Source organism: Zingiber officinale, chromosome 11A (assembly GCF_018446385.1).
Source record: "Zingiber officinale cultivar Zhangliang chromosome 11A, Zo_v1.1, whole genome shotgun sequence".
Lineage (NCBI taxonomy): Eukaryota > Viridiplantae > Streptophyta > Magnoliopsida > Zingiberales > Zingiberaceae > Zingiber > Zingiber officinale.
The window spans coordinates 19,514,113-19,533,358 of record NC_056006.1 but is presented as its reverse complement, the minus strand read 5'-3'; the positions used below and the strand labels follow the sequence as shown (position 1 = coordinate 19,533,358).

The window sequence follows — 19,246 nt, the reverse complement described above, 5'->3', positions numbered from 1 at the left end:
CTTAGACACAGGGTTAAACATAACATAACCTAACTTAACTTGTTTGATTACATAAATACTACCTTGGAGTACCAACAGTAATTATATGCGTTTATTATGTCATATATGATCATGTTCTTATTTCTCTATTGAGACACCATTCTTTGATCTCCATGTTTTATATTGACCATGCACTATCATGTCTAATACTGGCTGAGTCACCCAGACTCACCACCCCATTTGTGTATTTTTGTTTTTCCTCAGGTAGTAGGTAGATAATTGTGGAGTCGCTTGGAGTATTCTGTTCGCCGGTCCCACGTCATATCTGAGGATAGCTTTTATTGTGCCTTTATGCTTTTCTTGCATTTTCCTTGGATTTCTTTAAGGATTCGGTATTGTAATAATTTTGACTTGGACTTGGTGTATCCTTGTGGCTACTTTTGTCATTTCTGATGGTTGTTGCGTAAAGCCTAGCTGGCTAGCAATCTATCATTTTTGGTTTATGAATTTTCCTTATGAAATCTATTACAAGTATCTTTATGAAATTTTCTAAAAGATCACTAGAAATACTAACCTTGCACTGCTTAGAGGTACCTGAAAGTTCTAAACAAGTGGATGTGACTATTTTTAGATCTTATAGAGGCTCTAGCTCTGGCTTAAGTGGTGGTGCGTTTGAAAGTGGTGATTCTTGTGGCTTTGCTTCCACTGCACAAATCCCTACACATTTATCATCAACTAATTTCATTCTTACAACTTCATAGTATCAATTGGTTGTGTGATCAAAGGAGGTAATTCTTGGGACATTTCTTCTATAGTTCATGTCTCTACACTTTTATCCATCACATCATGATCATAAGTAGTGAAGAGACTACTAACATCAATATCATCAACTAAAGGATCAACAACTTCATCAACAATTTTAAATTGATCATCCTCATTGGAAAAATCTTCATCAATTTATTATAATGTCCATAGAAATTGGATCCCCCATTGCACTATTAGCTCTATATAATCTTGTGTTGTGGTCTTCATCTGACTGAGAGCAAGAGTATATAGGTCTTGAGAGTCCTCCCAGTTAGTCGACTCATCTAGTTGCAAATGATGTAATTAGTCTAATGAAGAATCATCGAGAAACTCTGATGGACTCTAATTTGCTTGAGAAATATGCTCAACATTTTGTATGCAGTTATAGCCCAAATTTTGATGATCCATCCAAATTTGATTGTAATATTGAAACTATAGGGATATGCCCAATGCAATGTATGGTAAAAATATATTTCGTAAACATGTACAGAAAATGACTTAACGATAAATAAATTAATTTATTACATCACATACACTACACGCATGCAAGATACAATTGCGTGGGCAAGATCATAAAACAAAATGAAATCAAATAACAATTATTCTAGGTAACCTTATAGATGACCTGTTACGAGAAGGGCTGTGAGATCTCGGAAAAATTTAATTAAAAGGGTTATTTGGAAAATAGCATTATAGAATTTTTCCGGAATTTTTAGAAATTTTCTGGGAATTTTTCGGAGCTCATACGGAGGGTTTTGAGGGGATAGATCGACGAGTTCGGATAAAGCCTGTTTGGGATACCCGTTTAAGTGAGAAAATATTTTTATTATATAAATTCCTTTTCTTTTTATTTTCTCCCCAAAAACGCCGATCCCAAACTCCTTCCCCGATCTTCCCCCCTGCTCGAAGTCGAACCCCCTTTCCCTCTTTCTCTGTTCTCTCTCGCGGACAAGCGACGCCGAAGGGATTAGGGCTTCCAGCTCCGGCGATCCTCCTCTACCGACATCGGCGGCCGTGAGCTCAAATCCGGGCGGCGCTATTCCTCTCCGGATCATAGGCACGGCGTCGCGTCTCCTCTAGCCGACTGCTGACCTTTCTCCCCCTCTCCTGTCTCTGCCCTAGATCACCGACGCACCAGTTCTTGGCGATCGGCGATTCTTCTCTGTTTCTTGGTGTTGCAGGCGAGGAGTGGATCTTGGAGCTTTGAAGGGGTTAAAGCTAAGTCGATTCTTTGGTATCCTTCGACTCTCTGATTTGTGCCCTAGTTCGAATCTTCTTTTCCGATTCTTGCTCGCTTCCTCATTGATTGTTGGCGATCTCAGGTTAGGTCGTAGATCCCTTCCTTCTTGTTGATTGAGGGGCAGAGGAATTCCGGGAACATAGAATCGAATCGGGCGACACCTCCTGGAGACAATCGGTTGAGGTAAGATTAGGGTGTTGTTTGATCTATGGTTTCCATGGTGTGATCTACTATATGCTCTGTGATCTTCAATCTTAATCTGATCAATGAATTCCAGTTTAATTCATTGCTTCATCCGATTTATTCCAGTGAGGACCTGTTCTGTGGATTTCAATTTGTGTGCTGAGGATTGTTCTTGATCCAGTAGCTCACCTTCATCTTGGCAGAACCTCCATCCAGCAACATCTTGGTTGACAGCAGCTTGATCCGAACAGAGGATTGATTCCAGTGAGGTTGAGTGTTTTGTGGATCTGGAATTGGGTTCTGTGGCTTCCTATTCTAGCATATCACCTTGTTTTCCAGCAGTTTAATTGAGGTAAGGTGTAGGGATTTTGGCTACATGTTGATGAATTAGGGTTTATGTATTAGTTAGTTGAATGTAGGTTTTGATCTTAGATGTAGATCATGTTTCGAATTTGGATATTTGTTAGATGATCATGTGTTAGATGATTAGGTATGATCTTGATACCTATTGATAATTTATTTATCATTAGGTTGTGTAGATTAGTTAGGTTAAATGGGTTTAGGGTTTATCCCTAAATTTCTATTTAGGATTTATTTAGCTATTTGTATGTATTCTAGCTAAATAAAAGTAAATGTATTTGTTTACACAGGACTCTGATTCGAGACGGGTGTCTCGACTTCGGATTCAGATTCGGATTGACTTGTACCTTCTATTTGAGGCGGGTACCCTTTGACTTATCTTTTGATAATGTCTTATGATATGTGTAGCTTATATATATATTTACTAGTGGTAGATAGTAGATTATTCTCTCTCTTGGTCTTAGCTAGTTGATACCTATCACATGCTTCATCTGCTAGTTGCTTTACTTCAGGATTGGATATTTTATCTCTTGCCATGTGTATATATGTTCATAGAGATGTATATCTATAGTGCTCTACTATACTGGATTAGTTGCTTTACATGTGTGATACATGCTCTTGGATTCATGATACTTACATCATTATTATATGTGATGTCTTTGGTTTTATGCTGTTTATATCATGGTTATATATATGCGTTTACCTTTTGGGCACACACATATATGGAGGAGGCTATGTTCAGGTATGACATACTGTAGCATCATGCACCATCCTGCATGATTGCATGCTGGGATTGGCGACTCCATTATTGTTGAGCTCGTCGGTCGGCTACATGGGCCAACGTGTTCACTGCATGGGTAGTGGCACAACACGAAGGGTGTGTATGGCAGGTTGCCTTTCGGTGCTCATTGGTCCGCTCATGGGTAGTGTATTGCAGTGGTAGCGAGGATCCCTCCCGTCATTGCGTCTGGGAGTTGAGGCGTTACGCTCCTCACTATGTTTGAGGTAGGAGGATAGGTGTACTCAGGCGCATCCCATCCATTGGGTCACTCATCGTGGGTAGTGACGAGTGCAGTGTCACCCTACCTACTGGTCTCGCCGTCAGCGTGTGAGGCGGTGACTAGCGTCAGGGGTGACCATGTCATATTGCATCATATGCACATATTGCATTTATTATGATTGTTGCATATTGGATGATGCACTTGGGTGACTGCATATGATTGACATGCATACAGGATACATGCTTATTTGCTCTGACTATCTTTGTCTGTGTATGTCCACAGTCATTTGCCCAAGCCTCGCAGGTGAGTGCAGTTTATTACAGTTATGCATTTTCTTATTATTCTTGCTATAGATTGTGCTTTATGCCTATTGTTGGTTATTAGAGTTTATTTCAGCTCTGCATATCTGTTGAACTGTTAGGAGACTATACCGTAGGTTGTATGGTTAGAGAACTGTATTATTGATCCTATGGTTTAGGAGACTGTACCTTAGGTTATTACTGGTGGATATATATTGCTGTACATGTCTATTGGTTTACCTGCTGAGTTCTTTGAACTCACCCCGTTATTATTATTTTTCAGGTTGAGGCCGTCAGGAGAGATTCCAGTCGCTAGCCCCTTTGTCGCGAGGATTTCTAGATATCGTTTTCTGTATTCGCTTTTATTCGTATACTTGTGATGTGAGTTTGTATTATGGACTTTATATCGAACATTCGGGTTTGTTACTTTGTTTTCCGCTGCGAATATTTCATTACTTCCTGGATTTCGTTTCTTCGTTGTAGTGGAGTAGGATGTGTACGTATATCTTCGTTGATTTCTATATCATCTTTTCTTTATATAACTGCGTGGATTGTTCATATTATATCTGTGTGGAAATGTTGAATATAACTGCGTGGATTGTTTACTGTTTGTGTGTATTGTTCCGGCCGAGTGTGGCCGAGGTATAGATATATGTATACTGAGATTCATATTGTCACCCGTACAGGGAAGATGCTGCCGAAATTTCTTCGGACAGGGACTACCTGGGGCGTGACAATATTTTTGGTATCAGAGCATGGGTTACGATGCTCTATATTTTGTTTTTATCTGATACCAATTTATTTTTGGTATCAGAGCAGGTTATGATACTTGCTAGGCATTCTGGATTTTTGGGATTTTATCTGATACCAATTTATTTGGTATCAGAGCAGATTTTTGATACTTGTTTCTCGTGTTCTGGAGTTTTGCGAGCTTATCTGGATATGTTTGGATTTTGTGGATTTCTGTCGATTTTTCGATTAGGAATGCCGAGGTATTTTGACGAGGTTCTATTTGGGGGCTAAGCAGCGACAGGACATCTCTAGACGGCAATAGGTAAATTTGGTAATGTTATAGTTCTTATACCTGTAGTGATATCTGGGTAACATTTTGTTTATAGATATGACACCTACACGTGTTCCGGTACCGAGACGTGGACGCACACGTAAGATGGCGATAGATTCTCTGGAGATAGAGTCTCTAGAGAGATCTGCTAGGATCGAGCTTGTCCGTCAGGGACAGACTCGCCAGGATATTATAGTCACGTCGGATTATAAGATCCCGACGATTCTGACTTCAGAGGTACATACCTCGACTGTACCACCAGTGGTATCACCTTTAGTATACTCGGCACCCACTCTAGTCGTGCCTACTACTGCGTACTTGAGGTACGAGATGAGGCAGAGATCTGGTGGGACACGCAGCGCTCGATTATCGGCGAGCAGCATATTACCTGGACGAGATTTAGGGAGGCATTTGAGTCTCAATATTTTCCCCGCGCGTATCAGATGACACGTCAGCGGAATTTCCTGAGTCTTCGGCAGAATAACCGTTTAGTGATGGAGTATAATGGCAAATTTAATTGGTTGGCTAAATTCTGTCCTGAGTTGGTTACCGAGGATAGATCTCATATGCTTCAGTTTGTCCAGGGACTGGACGGGCATCTTCAGGTGAAGATTGCTGATCTTGGTATAGTATCATACACAGAGGCACAGGATAGAGCTCTTATGATTGAGTCTGCTCATCAGAGAGTGAATGCAGACAAGAAGAGGAAGCAGACTGATCGGGCTTCCAAACAGATCCAGCAGCCACAGACTATGGGATAGCAGCAGAGCAGTCGTACTCAGACGGGCCAGGGTACTTCTGGGTCATCTGACCGACCCCAGAAGTCAGGACGCTCTGCATCAGGACGTTCCTAGTCTTCTCAGCAGAACCGGAAACAGTCCAGCGGTGACTCTCACTGCACCCGATGCGAGTCCCGAGATCACATCATCTCTGCATGTACTTGGGACAGTCAGTTTGCTATTATTGCAAACTGCCTGGACATTTGAGCCGAGACTGTTCGCTGAAGGCTCGACATGCAGCTTCCGGAGTTTCTATTTCAGGAGAACCATTTGGTCAGTCTGGGACTCAGTGAGGAGGGCCGAAAGCCCAATCTTCGCATCGTCAGCAGAGGACAGCTACCCCTGCAGCAGCTGCATATGGCATGCACGAGTAGGAGCATTCCGGTGTCCTTGTGGAGAACTCCATGGTATTCTGCCTTAGTGTTCTCCTGTATTATTCGTCAAGAAGAAGGATAGTACTCTGAGGTTGTGCATCGATTATAGGCAGCTGAATGCAATGACTATCAGAAATAAGTACCCCTTGCCACGGATTGAGGATTTATTTGATCAGCTCAGAGATACATCAGTGTATTCTAAGATTGATCTGCGGTCTGGATATCATCAGCTGAGAGTTCGAGATTCTGATATTCAGAAGATAGCATTTCGCACCAGATACGGACATTATGAGTTTTTGGTAATGCCATTTGGGCTTACCAATGCTCCTGCAGTATTTATGGATTTGATGAACCGTATCTTTCTGGAGTATCTAGATCAGTTTGTGATTGTATTTATCGATGATATATTGATCTATTCACGTTCTGAGGAGGAGCACGCGCAGCACCTTCGCATAGTCTTGGAGACTCTTCGACGACATCATCCATGTCGAAGTTCGAAGTGCATTTTGGCTATCTTTAGTTGGTTTTCCGGGACACGTGGTGTCAAGCCGAGGTATCTCAGTAGATCCTCGGAAGATCGAGGCTATCACCGGTGGGAGCGGCCAAGTCGATCGGAGATTCGCGATTTCTTGGGCTTGTTGGATATTACCGACGATCGTTGAGGGTTTCTCAAGATTGCTATGGTTGACACGTCGACCGGAAGGTGTGAAATTCACGTGGTCGAGGCTTGTGAGACCACTTCCAGTGAGCGGAGATTAGTATCGGCATTTGGTTTTACCTTACGGTGACGGATTGACTTTACGACGCATCTCTTGAGGCTTGGTACTGTTTTGTTGTAGGGTAGTCTCCTATGCTTCTCGTCGGTTGAAGGAGCATGAGAAGAACTACCCAAGACATGATTAGCCGCTATTATCTTTGCTTTGAAGATTTGGCGACATCATCTTTATGGTATTACTTTTGAGATTCTTACTGATCATAAGAGTCTCAAATATATTTTTACACAGAAGGAACTCAATCTCCGACAGAGGAGATGGATGGAGTTCCTGAAGGACTATGATTGTACTATTAGCTACCATCCGGGTAAAGCTAATGTGGTTGCTGATGCACTTAGCAGGAAGTCCAGAGGGACTTTAGCTTGTCATCAAGTTTTAGTCACAGACTTGATTCAGGGATTCTCCGAGTTGGGCCTTGAGGAGCAGGGACGGTGTAACGCCCCACCCTCCTCACTACTAGTCTATGAGGGCGGAGCGCTACTGGACTACTAACTTTACTTAATTAGAGTTGTTCACATGAGATCAATACATAAACTCTCTAAAAATGCAATTAACTAGCAGCGAAAAACTAAATGACTCATCTAATACATTCTTAATAAATGACAATCTTAATAAATCCTTATGCTAGGTCCCAAGGCTTCTATAGTCCAGGCATCACACATCCATCCGCACCTCCTTGTCGCCTTCCTTTGCTATAACTTTTCTTTCCTTTATCTGCAGTAAGAGGAAATACAATTATAAGCAAAATTTGCTTAGTAAGAGCTATCTAACTCACAAAAACACGAATATGCATGTATACAGAAATCTAAAACTGAATGCTCAAAAGGAAATCTACTCATGCTCATCTACTAGTGAATAAACAAACATACTGAAGTGCGAAACATGTAAAGCTACTCATGCTCTTCTAATAGCACGGAACAGTAAGCTAATCTAAATAACATGCTAGCATAAAAGGGAACTAAACTTGCTGATTCTGAAACAAAGTGAAACTTAATTCATTTGTTCTAAGCTTATTCTTTTATACTTTTATACTTATGTGAAACTTATTTCTTTTGTTCAAAAACTTATACTTATAATACTTCAAAATAATAATCAACTTCTTCTTGGGCCCGACAACTGTACTTGTTATGCGCGCATCCCTAACTAGACCCGAGATATCTGGTCCCGAATCTAGTAGGGTTTACTAGGTTATAAACCGACCCACTATGGCGGCCCAACGACGGCCGTGCCGTTACTACTAGGTTATCTAAACCTAGGGACGACTATGGGAGCCCAACCCAAGGACAACTGAGAGTCCAGTACAGTGCCACTGATAAAAGTAAAATACTTGTTATCTTTTAATACTTCTAATATATAATGCCTCGGCATTTTAACGAGCACCTTGTGTGCCAAAATCCCTAAAGTTTTGACTTTGGGATATACTTAAGGCCTTGGCCTTTTTCTTTCTTTTCTTTATCTTTCTTGTACTTGTTAATAACTCTAATAAAAGAATGCTTTTTAAAAGCTGAAATGTTTAAACAAATTCTAACTTTGAAATGCATAAACAAAAATCTGCATACTATGCTAATCAAAATTCTGCATACTATTCTAATCAAGATTCTGCATTCTATGCTACACTATTTCTGCATACTATACAAACATAAAATCTGCACTATAAGCTTAATTAAAATCTGCACTATAAGCCTACATAAAAATCTGCAATATAAGCTCTACATAAAAATCTGCATTATAAGCGCTTCTTATGCTTCGAATTCAAGAAGAACAAAGGTCCGAAACTACTCCTACTGCAGGTGAGAAGCACTTACCTTGATTCTTGGACTCACAACCGAACAAAAAGGGCATCTAGGACCTTGGCTGGCCGCCGGAGATGATACCCTAACTCCCTTTCATTTTTTTCCCGAGCTCCGCCATCGTACGCAGAAGAGAAGGAGAGAATGGTTTAAGTCACGGGAAAACAAAGCATCAACTTATCCCCTTTTATAATCCAATATTCTGTTAATTATCTTAAATAAATTTGCTACTTTTTCTAAACAAACAAATCCAACATCAACTTATCCCTTTTATAATCCAATATTCTATTAATTATCTTAAATAAATTTTCAACTTTTTCTAAACAAACAAATCCAACATCAACTTATCCCTTTAATAATCCAATATTCTATTAATTATCTTAAATAAATTTGCTACTTTTTCTAAACAAACAAATCCAACATCAACTTATCCTTTTTATAATATTCTGTTAACTATCTTAAATAAATTCGCTACCTTTTTTAAACAGAAAAATCTGTTTGCACACCTGGTCAGCCGGGTTTTGACCGATTCAAAGGTCATGGGTTCAATTCTCGGCTTGGACATTTTTTTGTCGAAACTTCCTTCGTTTTGTAAAAATACCAAACGACCTCTAAAAATTACATAAAAATACTCTAAAAATTTCTAAAAATCCCTAGAATATTTCTATAGCATTTTTAAATATTTTAAAATTACTTTTAGGACTCTAATTGAGGAAATTTGGGACATTACAATTCTCCCTACCTTATAAAAAGTTCGTCCTCGAACTTAGAATAATTCTGGATATCTTTGTCTCATACTGTCCTCATGCTCATAAGTAACTTCCTCGTGCTTCTGGTTCTAAATGACTTTCACTAATGGTACTCTTTGTTCCTTAGTCTCTTAACTTCTCGGTCCTCTATTATTCATATCGCATCGTACCCATTAGGGGTCCTTGGAAGGCTTGATATCTTCTCTATCATTTCTAAACATACTTATGTATATGAATATAAGAGAGACAAAACTTCTATCTTACTAAAGCGCATTTAACCAATTACTCCATACTGCAATAATAAAGAAAGCATAAAAGGAAAACTTAAATACTTTCTTACTTGAAGACGGTAAGGTTGGTGCTGATGTGTGATGCTGGAGAATAGGAACTGCTCTGATACCAACTGTAACGCCCCACCCTCCTCACTACTAGTCTATGAGGGCGGAGCGCTACTGGACTACTAACTTTACTTAATTAGAGTTGTTCACATGTGATCAATACATAAACTCTCTAAAAATGCAATTAACTAGCAGCGAAAAACTAAATGACTCATCTAATACATTCTTAATAAATGACAATCTTAATAAATCCTTATGCTAGGTCCCAAGGCTTCTATAGTCCAGGCATCACACATCCATCCGCACCTCCTTGTCGCCTTCCTTTGCTATAACTTTTCTTTCCTTTATCTGCAGTAAGAGGAAATACAACTATAAGCAAAATTTGCTTAGTAAGAGCTATCTAACTCACAAAAACACGAATATGCATGTATACAGAAATCTAAAACTGAATGCTCAAAAGGAAATCTACTCATGCTCATCTACTAGTGAATAAACAAACATACTGAAGTGCGAAACATGTAAAGCTACTCATGCTCTTCTAATAGCACGGAACAGTAAGCTAATCTAAATAACATGCTAGCATAAAAGGGAACTAAACTTGCTGATTCTGAAACAAAGTGAAACTTAATTCATTTGTTCTAAGCTTATTCTTTTATACTTTTATACTTATGTGAAACTTATTTCTTTTGTTCAAAAACTTATACTTATAATACTTCAAAATAATAATCAACTTCTTCTTGGGCCCGACAACTGTACTTGTTATGCGCGCATCCCTAACTAGACCCGAGATAGCTGGTCCCGAATCTAGTAGGGTTTACTAGGTTATCTAAACCTAGGGACCGACTATGGGAGCCCAGCCCGAGGACTACTGAGAGTCCTGCATACTAGGTTATCTAAACCTAGGGACGACTATGGGAGCCCAACCCAAGGACAACTGAGAGTCCCGTACAGTGCCACTGATAAAAGTAAAATACTTGTTATCTTTTAATACTTCTAATATATAATGCCTCGGCATTTTAACGAGCACCTTGTGTGCCAAAATCCCTAAAGTTTTGACTTTGGGATCTACTTAAGGCCTTGGCCTTTTTCTTTCTTTTCTTTATCTTTCTTGTACTTGTTAATACCTCTAATAAAAGAATGCTTTTTAAAAGCTGAAATGTTTAAACAAATTCTAACTTTGAAATGCATAAACAAAAATCTGCATACTATGCTAATCAAAATTCTGCATACTATTCTAATCAAGATTCTGCATTCTATGCTACACTATTTCTGCATACTATACAAACATAAAATCTGCACTATAAGCTTAATTAAAATCTGCACTATAAGCCTACATAAAAATCTGCAATATAAGCTCTACATAAAAATCTGCATTATAAGCGCTTCTTATGCTTCGAATTCAAGAAGAACAAAGGTCTGAAACTACTCCTACTGCAGGTGAGAAGCACTTACCTTGATTCTTGGACTCACAACCGAACAAAAAGGGCATCTAGGACCTCGGCCGGCCGCCGGAGATGATACCCTAACTCCCTTTCATTTTCTTCCCGAGCTCCGCCATCGTACGCAGAAGAGAAGGAGAGAATGGTTTAAGTCACGGGAAAACAAAGCATCAACTTATCCCCTTTTATAATCCAATATTCTGTTAATTATCTTAAATAAATTTGCTATTTTTTCTAAACAAACAAATCCAACATCAACTTATCCCTTTTATAATCCAATATTCTGTTAATTATCTTAAATAAATTTGCTACTTTTTCTAAACAAACAAATCCAACATCAACTTATCACTTTAATAATCCAATATTCTGTTAATTATCTTAAATAAATTTGCTACTTTTTCTAAACAAACAAATCCAACATCAACTTATCCTTTTTATAATATTCTGTTAACTATCTTAAATAAATTCGCTACCTTTTTTAAACAGAAAAATCCGTTTGCACACCTGGTCAGCCGGGTTTTGACCGATTCAAAGGTCATGGGTTCAATTCTCGGCTTGGACATTTTTTTGTCGAAACTTCCTTCGTTTTGTAAAAATACCAAACGACCTCTAAAAATTACATAAAAATACTCTAAAAATTTCTAAAAATCCCTAGAATATTTCTATAGCATTTTTAAATATTTTAAAATTACTTTTAGGACTCTAATTGAGGAAATTTGGGGCGTTACAATTCTCCCTACCTTATAAAAAGTTCGTCCTCGAACTTAGAATAATTCTGGATATCTTTGTCTCATACTGTCCTCATGCTCATAAGTAACTTCCTCGTGCTTCTGGTTCTAAATGACTTTCACTAATGGTACTCTTTGTTCCTTAGTCTCTTAACTTCTCGGTCCTCTATTATTCATATCGCATCGTACCCATTAGGGGTCCTTGGAAGGCTTGATATCTTCTCTATCATTTCTAAACATACTTATGTATATGAATATAAGAGAGACAAAACTTCTATCTTACTAAAGCGCATTTAACCAATTACTCCATACTGCAATAATAAAGAAAGCATAAAAGGAAAACTTAAATACTTTCTTACTTGAAGACGGCAAGGTTGGTGCTGATGTGTGATGCTGGAGAATAGGAACTGCTCTGATACCAACTGTAACGCCCCACCCTCCTCACTACTAGTCTATGAGGGCGGAGCGCTACTGGACTACTAACTTTACTTAATTAGAGTTGTTCACATGAGATCAATACATAAACTCTCTAAAAATGCAATTAACTAGCAGCTAAAAACTAAATGACTCATCTAATACATTCTTAATAAATGACAATCTTAATAAATCCTTATGCTAGGTCCCAAGGCTTCTATAGTCCAGGCATCACACATCCATCCGCACCTCCTTGTCGCCTTCCTTTGCTATAACTTTTCTTTCCTTTATCTGCAGTAAGAGGAAATACAACTATAAGCAAAATTTGCTTAGTAAGAGCTATCTAACTCACAAAAACACGAATATGCATGTACACAGAAATCTAAAACTGAATGCTCAAAAGGAAATCTACTCATGCTCATCTACTAGTGAATAAACAAACATACTGAAGTGTGAAACATGTAAAGCTACTCATGCTCTTCTAATAGCACGGAACAGTAAGCTAATCTAAATAACATGCTAGCATAAAAGGGAACTAAACTTGCTGATTCTGAAACAAAGTGAAACTTAATTCATTTATTCTAAGCTTATTCTTTTATACTTTTATACTTATGTGAAACTTATTTCTTTTGTTCAAAAACTTATACTTATAATACTTCAAAATAATAATCAACTTCTTCTTGGGCCCGACAACTGTACTTGCTATGCGCGCATCCCTAACTAGACCCGAGATAGCTGGTCCCGAATCTAGTAGGGTTTACTAGGTTATCTAAACCTAGGGACCGACTATGGGAGCCCAGCCCAAGGACTACTGAGAGTCCTGCATACTAGGTTATCTAAACCTAGGGACGACTATGGGAGCCCAACCCAAGGACAACTGAGAGTCCAGTACAATGCCACTGATAAAAGTAAAATACTTGTTATCTTTTAATACTTCTAATATATAATGCCTCGGCATTTTAACGAGCACCTTGTGTGCCAAAATCCCTAAAGTTTTGACTTTGGGATCTACTTAAGGCCTTGGCCTTTTTCTTTCTTTTCTTTATCTTTCTTGTACTTGTTAATACCTCTAATAAAAGAATGCTTTTTAAAAGCTGAAATGTTTAAACAAATTCTAACTTTGAAATGCATAAACAAAAATCTGCATACTATGCTAATCAAAATTCTGCATACTATTCTAATCAAGATTCTGCATTCTATGCTACACTATTTCTGCATACTATACAAACATAAAATCTGCACTATAAGCTTAATTAAAATCTGCACTATAAGCCTACATAAAAATCTGCAATATAAGCTCTACATAAAAATCTGCATTATAAGCGCTTCTTATGCTTCGAATTCAAGAAGAACAAAGGTCTGAAACTACTCCTACTGCAGGTGAGAAGCACTTACCTTGATTCTTGGACTCACAACCGAACAAAAAGGGCATCTAGGACCTCGGCCGGCCGCCGGAGATGATACCCTAACTCCCTAGCTCTGCCATCGTACGCAGAAGAGAAGGAGAGAATGGTTTAAGTCACGGGAAAACAAAGCATCAACTTATCCCCTTTTATAATCCAATATTCTGTTAATTATCTTAAATAAATTTGCTACTTTTTCTAAACAAACAAATCCAACATCAACTTATCCCTTTTATAATCCAATATTCTGTTAATTATCTTAAATAAATTTGCTAATTTTTCTAAACAAACAAATCCAACATCAACTTATCCCTTTAATAATCCAATATTTTGTTAATTATCTTAAATAAATTTGCTACTTTTTCTAAACAAACAAATCCAACATCAACTTATCCTTTTTATAATATTCTGTTAACTATCTTCAATAAATTCGCTACCTTTTTTAAACAGAAAAATCCGTTTGCACACCTGGTCAGCCGGGTTTTGACCGATTCAAAGGTCATGGGTTCAATTCTCGGCTTGGACATTTTTTTGTCGAAACTTCCTTCGTTTTGTAAAAATACCAAACGACCTCTAAAAATTACATAAAAATACTCTAAAAATTTCTAAAAATCCCTAGAATATTTCTATAGCATTTTTAAATATTTTAAAATTACTTTTAGGACTCTAATTGAGGAAATTTGGGGTGTTACAGACGGACAGAGCAGGGTATTCTTGTTACCATGGTTGCTCAGTCGTCGATCAGGATGAGGATTTGAGAGGCCCAGGCCGGAGATCAGCATTTACAGTTCATTAGTAGCCAGATAGCTTCCGGACAGCAGACTGAGTTTACACGAGATGAAGAGGGGATTGTTTGTTTTCGAGGCAGATTGTGATACCTCAGTCTCACCCAGTCATGGAGTAGTTACTTCAGGAGGCTCATCGTTCTAGATTTGCTATCCACCCTGGTGGGACCCGTATGTATCGTGATTTGAGGCGTTCCTATTGGTGGAACGGCATGAAGAAAGACATCGCGGAATTTGTAGCTAGATGTCTTGTCTATCAGCAGGTGAAGGCTGAGCACCAGAGACCTGCTGGTTTACTTCAGAGGATCCCTATTCCAGAGTGGAAGTGGGAACATATTACTATAGATTTCGTGGTGGGATTGCCTAGGACTCGACGAGGCCATGATGCGATTTGGGTAAAAGTTGACCGATTAACCAAATCCGCACACTTTTTAGCGATTCGGAAGACTGATTCTCTGGATCGATTAGCAGAGCTATACTGTCGTGAGATTATTAGATTACATGGTGTTCCTTTGAGCATCATATCGGATAGAGACCCACGGTTCACGTCCCGATTCTGGCAGAGTCTGCAGCATGCCTTGGGCACACAGCTTCGTTTCAGTACGACATTCCATCCGCAGACAGATGGACAGTCAGAGCGGACCATTCAGACTTTGGAGGACTTGTTGAGGTCTTGTGTCATGGACTTCGGAGGCAGTTGGGAGGACCACCTGCTATTAGTAGAGTTCGCCTACAACAATAGCTATCATTCGGCTATCCAGATGGCACCGTTTGAGGCGTTGTATGGTAGGCCTTGTCGGACACCCATCCTCTGGGAAGAGGTTGGGGAGGCCCAGTTGGTAGGACCTCAGAGAGCTCAGCAGGATGCAGAGTTAGTTCGCACTATCAGACGGAGGATGTCAGAGGCTCAGGACCGTCAGAAGAGTTATGCTGATCAGAGACGGAGACCCCTGGAGTTCTCCATTGGTGATCATGTATTTCTTAGAGTTTCACCCACTAAAGGGGTGAAGAGATTTGGTCTTCGAGGTAAGTTAGCTCCACGATATATTGGACCATTCCAGATCTTAGAGAGGATTGGAGCAGTAGCTTACCGTTTGGCGCTACCACCATCTCTAGCTGGCATTCACGATGTATTCCATGTATCTATGTTGAGGAGATACGTATCCGATCCAGCACATGTTTTGTCAGATATATCTGCTCCTATTCAGCCTGATGTTACTTACGAGGAGGTTCCGGTGCGGATTCTGGACCATAGAGAGTGTCAGCTGCGGAACAAGACTGTCCGACTGGTTAAAGTCGGATGGCAGCATCATTCCGACGAGGAGGCTACTTGGGAGCTGGAGGATACGATCCGAGCTCGATACCCTCATCTTTTTACTTGAGGTATGTGGGTTAGAGTTTCTTTCAGCATTTATACTATTTGGTTATACTCTAGTGTTAGCTTTTGGTTATAGCGAAATTTGGGGACCAAATTTTTATTAGTAGGGGAGGATGTGAGATCTCGGAAAAATTTAATTAAAAGGGTTATTTGGAAAATAGCCTTATAGAATTTTTTCGAAATTTTTAGAAATTTTCTGGGAATTTTTCGAAGCTCATACGGAGGGTTTTGAGGGGATCAATCGGCGAGTTCGGATAAAGCCTGTTTGGGATACCCGTTTAAGTGAGGAAATATTTTTATTATATAAATTCCTTTTCTTTTTATTTTCTCCCCAAAAACGCCGATCCCAAACTCCTTCCCTGATCTTCCCCCCTGCTCGAAGCCGAACCCCCTTTCCCTCTTTCTCTGTTCTCTCTCGCGGACAAGCGACGCCGAAGGGATTAGGGCTTCCAGCTCCGGCGATCCTCCTCTACCGACATCGGCGGTCGTGAGCTTAAATCCGGGCGGCGCTATTCCTCTCTGGATCATAGGCACGGCGTCGCGTCTCCTCTAGCCGACTGCTGACCTTTCTTCCCCCCTCCTGTCTCTGCCCTAGATCACCGACGCACCAGTTCTTGGCGATCGGCGATTCTTCTCCGTTTCTTGGTGTTGCCGACGAGGAGTGGATCTTGGAGCTTTGAAGGGGTTAAAGCTAAGTCGATTCTTTGGTATCCTTCGACTCTTTGATTTGTGCCCTAGTTCGAATCTTCTTTTCCGATTCTTGCTCGCTTCCTCATTGATTGTTGGCGATCTCAGGTTAGGTCGTAGATCCCTTCCTTCTTGTTGATTGAGGGGCAGAGGAATTCCGGGAACATAGAATCGAATCGGGCAACACCTCCTGGAGACAATCGGTTGAGGTAAGATTAGGGTGTTGTTTGATCTATGGTTTCCATGGTGTGATCTACTATATGCTCTGTGATCTTCAATCTTAATCTGATCAATGAATTCCAGTTTAATTCATTGCTTCGTCCGATTTATTCCAGTGAGGACCTGTTCTGTGGATTTCAATTTGTGTGCTGTGGATTGTTCTTGATCCAGTAGCTCACCTTCGTCTTGGCAGAACCTCCATCCAGCAACATCTTGGTTGACAGCAGCTTGATCCGAACAGAGGATTGATTCCAGTGAGGTTGAGTGTTTTGTGGATCTGGAATTGGGTTCTGTGGCTTCCTATTCCAGCAGATCACCTTGTTTTCCAGTAGTTTAATTGAGGTAAGGTGTAGGGATTTTGGCTACATGTTGATGAATTAGGGTTTATGTATTAGTTAGTTGAATGTAGGTTTTGATCTTAGATGTAGATCATGTTTCGAATTTGGATATTTGTTAGATGATCACGTGTTAGATGATTAGGTATGATCTTGATACCTATTGATAATTTATTTATCATTAGGTTGTGTAGATTATTTAGGTTATATGGGTTTAGGGTTTATCCCTAAATTTCTATTTAGGATTTATTTAGCTATTTGTTTGTATTCTAGCTAAATAAAAGTAAATGTATTTGTTTACATAGGACTCTGATTCGAGACGGGTGTCTCGACTTCGGATTCGGATTCGGATTGACTTGTACCTTCTATTTGAGGTGGGTACCCTTTGACTTATCTTTTGATAATGTCTTATGATATGTGTAGCTTATATATATTTACTAGTGGTAGATAGTAGATTATTCTCTCTCTTGGTCTTAGCTAGTTGATACCTATCACATGCTTCATCTGCTAGTTGCTTTACTTCAGGATTGGATATTTTATCTCTTGCCATGTGTATATATGTTCATAGAGATGTATATCTATAGTGCTCTACTATACTGGATTAGTTGCTTTACATGTGTGATACATGCTCTTGGATTCATGATACTTACATCATTATTATATGTGATGTCTTTGGTTTTATGCTGTTTATATCATGGTTATATATATGCGTTTACCTTTTGGGCACACACATATATGGAGGAGGCTATGTTCAGGTATGACATACTGTAGCATCATGCACCATCCTGCATGATTGCATGCTGGGCGATTGACGACTCCATTATTGTTGAGCTCGTCGGCAGATAGGCCCGCACACAACGTGTTTCACCGCATGGGTCGTGTACGGCACGGTGGGGTGTGTATGGCGAGCTCAGAGTGCTCATTGGTCCGCCTCATGGGTAGTGTGGCTGCGGCGTGCCGACAGGATCCCTCCCGTCATTGCGTCGGAGTTGAGGCGCGCTCCCTCACTATGTTTGAGGTAGGAGGATAGATGTACTCCGACAGATCCGTCCATTGGGTCACTCATCGTGTAGTGACGACGAGTGCACGGTGTTCTGACCCTACCTACTCGGTCTCGCCATCGCGTGGGAGACGGTGACTAGCGTCGGGGTGACCATGTCATATTGCATCATATGCACATATTGCATTTATTGTGATTGTTGCATATTGGATGATGCACTTGGGTGACTGCATATGATTGACATGCATACAGGATACATGCTTATTTGCTCTGACTATCTTTGTCTGTGTATGTCAACAGTTATTTGCCCAAGCCTCGCAGGTGAGTGCAGTTTATTACAGTTATGCATTTTCTTATTATTCTTGCTATAGATTGTGCTTTATGCCTATTGTTGGTTATTAGAGTTTATTTCAGCTCTGCATATCTGTTGAACTGTTAGGAGACTATACCGTAGGTTGTATGGTTAGAGAACTGTATTATTGATCCTATGGTTTAGGAGACTGTACCTTAGGTTATTACTGGTGGATATATATTGCTGTACATGTCTATTGGTTTACCTGCTGAGTTCTTTGAACTCACCCCGTTATTATTATTTTTCAGGTTGAGGCCGTCAGGAGAGATTCCAGTCGCTAGCCCCTTTGTCGCGAGGATTTCTAGATATCGTTTTCTGTATTCGCTTTTATTCGTATACTTGTGATGTGAGTTTGTATTGTGGACTTTATATCGAACATTCGGGTTTGTTACTTTGTTTTCCGCTGCGAATATTTCATTACTTTGTGGATTTCGTTTCTTCGTTGTAGTGGAGTAGGATGTGTACGTATATCTTCGTTGATTTCTATATCATCTTTTCTTTATATAACTGCGTGGATTGTTCATATTATATCTGTGTGGAAATGTTGAATATAACTGCGTGGATTGTTTACTGTTTGTGTGTATTTTTCCGGCCGAGTGTGGCCGAGGTATAGATATATGTATACTGAGATTCATATTGTCACCCGTACAGGGGAGATGCTGCCGAAATTTCTTCGGACAGGGACTACCTGGGGCGTGACAAGGGCATCAACCTTTTGTGATGTTATCGAACCTCACTTCTATTTGTATCCATGCTCTTCTCTTTAAGACAACT

At 39.7% G+C, this 19,246-nt stretch overlaps 2 long non-coding RNA genes across 2 annotated transcripts; both read left to right on the top strand.

Annotated features, from left to right (window-relative positions):
- Positions 1 to 1,661: 1,661 nt before the first annotated feature.
- Positions 1,662 to 2,931, top strand: LOC122032168. Its single transcript, XR_006125975.1, has 4 exons — positions 1,662 to 2,017; positions 2,106 to 2,206; positions 2,333 to 2,558; positions 2,857 to 2,931. It is a non-coding gene; the product is annotated as an uncharacterized LOC122032168 (long non-coding RNA).
- A 13,177-nt stretch (positions 2,932 to 16,108) lies between these two features.
- Positions 16,109 to 17,254, top strand: LOC122032567. Its single transcript, XR_006126140.1, has 3 exons — positions 16,109 to 16,586; positions 16,675 to 16,775; positions 16,902 to 17,254. It is a non-coding gene; the product is annotated as an uncharacterized LOC122032567 (long non-coding RNA).
- Positions 17,255 to 19,246: the final 1,992 nt, after the last annotated feature.